This window comes from Bombus vancouverensis, chromosome 17 (genome assembly GCF_051014615.1).
Source record: "Bombus vancouverensis nearcticus chromosome 17, iyBomVanc1_principal, whole genome shotgun sequence".
Lineage (NCBI taxonomy): Eukaryota > Metazoa > Arthropoda > Insecta > Hymenoptera > Apidae > Bombus > Bombus vancouverensis.
The window spans coordinates 1,556,378-1,564,644 of NC_134927.1; positions in this window are offsets into that span (position 1 = coordinate 1,556,378).

The following is an 8,267-nucleotide window of genomic DNA, read 5'->3' on the forward strand; positions in this document are numbered from 1 at the left end:
TCATCGCCGAAACAAACAAACTCAAAAATGAAATGGAACAAGACAAAACAGTCTGCACATTCTCAAACGAAAACACCGCAGACAACCCCAAACAACCAGATCCAGAAATAAACTACTTCACAAATTACAATCAACTAAACACAATCTTCTCCAAACTAAACAACAAAAAATCCTCCGGCTTCGACGGCATCCCAAACATTTTACTCAAGCACCTACCGAACAAAATAAAATGGTACTACACAGTACTCTTCAACAATGCTCTAAACAACACATACTTCCCCAGAAAATGGAAAAAAGCCAAACTGATAGCTATAACAAAAGAGGATAAAGACGGCTCATCGCCCGCAAACCTACGACCCATAAGTCTCCTCCCCAACATAAGCAAAGTATTTGAAATAATCATAAACAACCCCCTAACCTCCTTCTGCACAAAATATAACATAATCCCAGAGAATCAATTCGGCTTCCGACACAAACACTCCACAATTCACGCAATAAACAAACTTACGTCGGACATCTGCTGGGCTCTGAACGCAAAACAACGAGTAGTCGCCTGCTGAATAGACCTCGAAAAAGCTTTCGACACAGTCTGGATTCCAGGTCTCATATACAAATTGATCAAGAAAAATTTTCCTAAATACCTGATTAAAATAGTCTGGGACATGATCACAAGCAGAACATTCGTAATGACTGAAGGTTCACACTCATCAAGCAAAGAATTCTCCATAAAAAACGGTCTACAACAAGGTACAGTAAATTCCCCGTTACTTTTCAGTATTTACAACAGCGACTTACTAAACCTCTTTGATCTCAATACATCCACCCATAAACGCTCCATAGCCTTCGCAGACGACCTAATCATATACGTAACAGGCCGCGAAACCAAAACTATAAAAACGGAACTCCAAGAACTCTTTGAGAAAATAAACGACTATTACCACGCATGGAAACTAAAAATCAACATAAGTAAATGCGAAACCATACTGTTTGGACCCAAGTCAAGTGAAATCGGCCCAATAGAAAGAGAACACTGCAAAAAATTTCAACTAAGAGAAAAAACAGACAAAGGGGCTCTCTCTCATACCACACAAAAATTGCGTAAAATACCTAGGAGTAAACATAGACTATAAATTAAACTACAAGCAGCACACCGAAATTCAACTTACTAAGGCCAATAAAGCATTCTGGAAAATAAAAAAAACTATTCTACTCCAAACATCTCGACAGCAAAGTAAAAATTCTATGCTATCAAGCACTCATCAGACCGATCATAACCTACGGCTGCCCAATCTGGTACAACATATCAGCCTCCCAAGTGGAAAAAATTCGCATATTCGAAAGAAAATGCATCAGAGCCTGATTGAGTACTTACAGATTCCAAAATGAGAAATGAGATTAGCACTCACGAGCGACATCAGGACGACGGATCAATTACGAAGCGAAATGAAACCTTTTTTTTACTAGGAGAAGCCGATGTCTCCGTCAGGGAAGCCACCATCGAGCCCCGAAAATAAATGAAGCGGGTCACCAGCCTGCCGGAGCAAGTGCCGCCACTACCCTACAGGCAAACTTCTCACAATACGGTTTAACACAAAAACTGGACATGTAACACACTTCATCGACGCAGAAGCAGGAATCAACCTATTGAAAATGACAAAGTAGACTCTCAAACATTCAAAGCCGATGAACCTCGAATGTTCTCCATGGGACAAGACAAATATACCACTAACGAATTTATTAGATCTAAAATGTTTGCAAAGAACATAAATTTTTTATAGTACCGGAAGACTTTCCCCTAATGGAAGACGGAATAATAGGACTACCTTGTTTAGAGAAGTACCAATATGAAATTTCCAACGGTAGATTAAAACTTGATAATAAGATTTTATACTTTCAGAAACCAGAATCGATACAACCAGGCGAAAAGAGAGTTCGGACCATCTACCTAGAAGGCAAACCAACGCGAGTATGCTTCTTCAATTCTGGTGAGACAAATCATGAAATTTCTAACGACATTGATAACAGTAAAGGATTAGATCAAATTGCTAAACTTAAAACCATAGTGAGAACAAATCATATTAAACGCGAACTCCGCGAACCCATAGAGAAAATATTAATACATTACATTGACGCATTCAATTTAGAAACAGGCCTATTACGATGTAGTAATCTAACAAAACATACAATCACATTAAAACAAGATAAAATCATAAACACCAAACCATACAGACTCCCAGAGTGCCACAAAAACGAAATCTACGAAAAAAACGAAAAGTAAATAAAAACATTATAGAAGAATCAGACTCTCCGTTCAATTCACCAGTATAGGTTGTTCCCAAGAAATTAGATGCATCAGAAAAACAGAAGTGGAGAATAGTTATTGACTTCAGAAAACTAAACGAACTGACTGACCAAGACGCCTATGCATTACCCGACATAGAACATATATTAAGCCAACTAGGAGATTAGGATTACTAAACTGTATCAGTAACCTGAAACAACTCGCAAAACACTTGAAAACGTTAATACACACCCGAAGCAAATGATGTTTACTCAACATCATAGGTTCCGTATCGAAACGTCTATTCGGAACTCTCGACGATGATGTCACGTCGATTCGGGGTAATTTCACGTTCCGCACGCAAGGTGAGAAATTCGTACTTAAATTTTGATTGTTATTAGAAAATTTATTGAACACTGACAGAGTAACAATACAGAATGGTCAAACAGCACAGAAAAGAATGTTCTTACAACGACTCGAGAGGTACTTTTTTATATCAAGGACCCGGCTCCTGTGGAGGGGCTATCGCTGGATGCCGGTCACATAGGGTTTCTATTACTGCTTAGCCATCATTTTGCTGACCAAGGTATGTGAGGCATAACCATCCTTTCGTTGCGTTCTCATGACCACCGTGACATTCCCCCCTCCTTAGCTTCGCTTTACTCCGCTAAAGCGTAAGGCTCTGGTGGGGCTTCTAAGTTGAATGATCCCCTCATCTTCGTCTTCGGTGATATTTTGGAAGGTGACCGTCCTTGGTACTGTTGATGTTTGATCGATCCTGTTTACGCGAGCGGTAGGGCAGAGTATTTTGATACGTACATTTTTAGGAAATGATCGGCGTAGACATGCGAAAAGTTTACATTTGTACATTACATATATTGTTCCTAGTCCTAGGGCTATGATTCCTAATATTTGTAGTGTGGATATGCCATATTCCTTCAATGAATTTATGCGTCGCTCAAATTGCAGGGTACTGATTTGTGTTTGTAATGTGTCGAGGTTGGCTTTATATTGGTTAAAATTGTGAGTTACTTTTGGAGCTGTTTCTAATATTTTCTCTAATATTGGAACATCTGTTTCTTCGAAGCTGTATATGCTATTCTTAAATTTGGTTTCGTAAGAGATATTTTTATGTGATCCTCCTATTTTCATAATATTATGATCGTATGTGATTATGCACCCGGTTTTACTGCTAATTAAGCTTGGTTGTCTAATTTCTAGGATTTTATGTGTCTTACATAACACGTCGATTTGTACATCTTTCGCAGGAATAATAATATAATGGTTTTTCGTCTGCAAAGGTACGAACGTCAATTCTTCCAGCTTGAAGACAGCAGTCGGGCAAGTTTTGACCGTCTGTCGATTAGTAATTAATTCTGATCTGCATTCAGGTGAATTGATTCTATTGTGACTCGGTTGAGTTCTTTTACAAATGTGGATGATTGCCGTTCGTTTACAATATTTGTTTAAGTAGTGACTATCGACAAAGGTGTATTGTTCTGAGTCGGTTAGTATCAAATCAGTTTCTATTACAGGCGCAATGAATACAGAGTTTTGTTTGGAAGGTATCGGGTAAATTTTAGTTATTTTCCATTCATTGTTTTCCAAAAGCGGCACAGTTATTGTATATATAAGTTTGTTATCTCTTATCCATACCTTTAGTTTGCTTAGATCTAGAATTAGTTGAAAGTTTTGAACTGAAGGTTCGATATGGTTAGTCATAAAGTTTTGTCTCGTTATTTGGTCAAGTGTTTTTAAGAATTGTTCGGGTTCTATAACTTGTGGGTTTATGATTCCTTGTTTCCCTAACATAACAGTGTTAAAAATTTCGTCGATGTTTATATGGAGTTCTGATATGGTAGATTCGGTTTGAATTAATAGGGAGACTAATATTTCGTTTTTTTCATTGTGGTTTTCAATCTTGTGTATATCGTTGGCTAAGTTTTCAAGTTGATTTGTTTTGGTATTGTCTAGCACGCGTTTGATGAGTGCGGTTTGGTTACTAAGAATTGTTTTTATTTTATTGTTGGAATCAAATAATGTATCGATGTTCTTGTTAATGAGTTCTAAATCGTTTTCGTCGAGAGTTCCGAATAAAGTTTTGGATACTGAGCCTATGACATTGAGCAATCCGCGTTTGCTTTTATAACGCAATAATAATTTGAGTTGCCGAGTCAGATTTTGAAGATTTCTGTACTTAAATTTTAGGCTGCTTATTTCTGGTATGTAAGCGCAAGGTGGTTTACATTGACGGTCTATTAAATTTATTACGCGTTGTAATCTATTAACTTGGTCAATTGGATCGTTAAGGCCTACTATAAGGGTGATATCTATTTGTTCGTTGTACAGATAGCAATTGTCAATGTGTTCCAGGAATATGTTGGCGTAATTCAATGGTTTTACTTCTAGATCGCTTCTAATGTACTCGAGTGTTATGATGATCCATATTATGGTCTTCTTCCTGAAAGGTAGGGTTTTAGCCTGTTACCGTGGATTCTTTGCGTGTGACCGTTGGAATATTCGATAAGATAGGTGGGTGGATTGGATGAGAGGATTTCTGCAGGTCCTAGCCATTCGTGGTCTAGCTTGTTAGTTTTGTGATCGTTATGTACCCATACTTTATCTTTTACTCGGAATATCGTCTGTGTTTTAATAATTTTTCGCATTTGATCCCTCTGGTATCGCTTTTTGTTAGATTCGGTAACTCGTCTTGCTTTAGCTATATAGGCGTTGTGTCGATTTTTCCAGAGGTTAAACAATTGTTCTCTGGTTAGGCTAGGAGTGGTTGATATTGAGGATGGCATGTTAGCTTGTCGTCCAAATGTTAGTTCGAATGGGGTATGTCCGGTCGTCTCGTGTACTGAAGTATTATATCCCATGCATATTAATTTTAAGTTTTCATCCCAGTCGTTCTGTCGGTCGGTCGTACAAGTTCGAATAAGGTCCTTTACTACGGCATGCGTTCGTTCAAGGGATCCGTTAGATTGTGGATGGAAAGAAGTGGTTTTTATGTGTCGGATTTTGAAAGCCCTTTCAAATGTGTCCATCAATTTACATACGAAATTTCGTCCCATGTCCGTCAGAATACTTTTTGGTGCGGAAAATATGTACACATAGTGATCCAAAAGTTCGTTAATGATTGAGTTGGCTGTTTGGTCTTTTAAGGGTATGAGGATGAGATATTTGGTTAATTGATCTTGGATAGACAGGATAAACTGATTGCCCCGTTTGGTTTTGGTGAGAGGTCCGAATATGTCCATTGCGATTTTGTCATTAGGATTAAGGGGTGTGTCAGTTATCATAGGTTGTTCCTTGGCCCTGATACGATTTAGCTTTTCTCGTTGGCAGGTGTCGCAGTTTTGTATGAATTCTGTAACGTCTTGTTCTAGGTTTGTCCAGTGATGGTGCTCTTGTATTCGTTTCACGGTGCGGTGTATACCTAAGTGTCCTACTAATTCGTTATGATTTTCGCGTAGTATCGTTTGTTTTTGTTCGTTATCGTAGTCTACTGGCGGATCTTGTCCAAATATTAATTTAATTTGAGGGAATCTAGTTGTTAGAAACCTTAGCATGAGTTGAATATTTACCTTTTCTAACGTGCTGAAGCTATTGTCGTTTATTCCTATTTGTAAGCGTCCGGTTCGGTGTTTAATAAAGTGTTTGGTTAATTGACGCAACCAATGCTGTTCGTTAAAGTCTCCCAGTTCGGTCTTTGTAATTTGTTTAAAGTGTGGTCGGTTAGGTTTTTGAGTTATCGGAGCTGGGGTGATATTGATTTTCCAGTCTATATACTCGTCATAATAGTCCGGGTTTTCTACATTGGGTTGGATTTCTTCATTAGTGATAGGATACAATCGGGATAGAGCATCTGCAGCTGTATTTTCTTTTCCTTTTTTGTATTCGATTTCATAATCGTACTCCTCGAGTCTCAAACGCCATCGCATGAGTCTCGATGAGGGGTCTTTAACATTCTTTAACCATTTCAAGGCTTGATGATCGCTTTGAATTTTCAATTTTCTACCAAGTAGGTATTGTCTTAGTCTTTTGATTGACCATACTATTGCTAATAACTCTTTCTCGGTTGTGGAATAATTCTTTTCAGGAGGGTTCAAAGTTCGGGATATATAACAGCATGGATGTCCGTCTTGGGAGAGTATTGCTCCTAACCCTTCGTTACTTGCGTCTGTTGTTAATGTGAATGTTTTGTCAAAGTCTGGATATTGTAGTACAGGGGCTTCGCAGAGTTTTTGTTTTAGTGTGTCAAATGCAAGTTGTTGTCTATCGGTCCAGTAGAATGGAGTGTCCTTTTTTGTGAGATCTGTCAATGGTTTTGCGATTTTAGAAAAATTACGTATAAATTTTCTATAGTATCCAACGAGTCCTAAGAATGACTTTATGTGAGTCGCGGTCTTTGGTGTTTTAAAGTCTTTCACGGCTTGAATCTTTTTGGGATTAGGTTTTACTCCTTCCTTTGTTACTACGTGTCCTAAGTATTCTAATTCCGGTTTCAAAAATTCGCATTTGTCCGGTTGTATTTTTAATCCTAAATTTTGTAGTCTGTCTAGTATAATGGCTAGATTTCGGTTATGTTCTTGGATGGTGCTCCCGAATATTATAATGTCATCCAGGTATACGAAACAGTTATTTCCTATTAACCCCCGTAGCGCGGTATCCATCAAAATTGTAAACTCGGAAAACCTAAACCACCTAGAGAAATCATATAACGATGTATTAAAACAACAACAGCAGGCAAATATCGATAGATTTATGCTTAAAATGATTGTGAAACTCGATACCGCGATGCAAACTTTACACTTCCAATTAGATGAAGTACTTAACGTCATGATATTAGGCAAACAAGGAATAATTAGTCCACAAATACTTGACCCCAATGAATTCATAGAAAATTCAGTTAGACGAGATACTTAACGTCATAATATTAGGCAACACGGAATAATTAGCCCACAAATACTCGACCCCGATGAATTTATAGAAAACTACACCAAAGCGATAGACAACCAGATGTGCAACACCGCTATCTCTGCCAAAACCGAACAGTTTCAGTTTATACTCGACATCAGTGATATTAAAATCATAGTACCTTTAGTCTCTAACACGGAATGAAATATATTACAGGTATATCCTATTCCGAGTAAGAGAAATGGAGTATTTTTGGCTCCAGTAGTCCAGCATCAAATATATTTAACTTCTGGACTTTCATTTATGAACACTGATATCGAATATATCGACAAACTTTGTAAGAATCGAGCCGGAACCACTATATGCAAACAAACACCACCAATCCATGACAGCGAAATAATAAACTTCAAACCCCCTATCGAACATTGTCAAATAACTGTGTTTAAGATTGAAGACATTAGCTTTATATCGCTCAGAACTGGCAACAGCTACATCGCAATACCGGCAAACCCGATAGAAATGGGCACAATTTGCCAAACGAAACACACCTTGCAAAAACTTGACAAGCCCTCGATCATAAGATCCAACACTTCCTGCGATATATTGTACAAAGATGAACACATGGGTATACTCGAGACAAAAAACGAAGTCAAATGCGAAATCAAAACTAAAACCCTAGCGCTCAAAACAAACGATAGCTTCACTAATCTGTTAGACAAACTCGAGCGAGCATCAAAGGTAATAGATAATTTACAAGACTATAAGACCACGATCTATAAAATAGGCGACGAGATAAAAACTCTTAATTTCGAACATAGAATCAAAAGTATACAGTATTGGGTGCTAACCACGCTCCAGATATTGGGGTACATAGCATCAGGCATGCTAGATATATACGGATTAAACAAGATAGGAGTATTCAAATGTATACCGAATAGTTTATGTATCAATTTATTTTGCTGCAGAAATGAAACCGTAATCAACAGCCATAATGGGACATCCGCACCAGCACCAAGCGCCCCGGTCGCAACATCCGACATCTATATCCCGACCAACTCATACCACC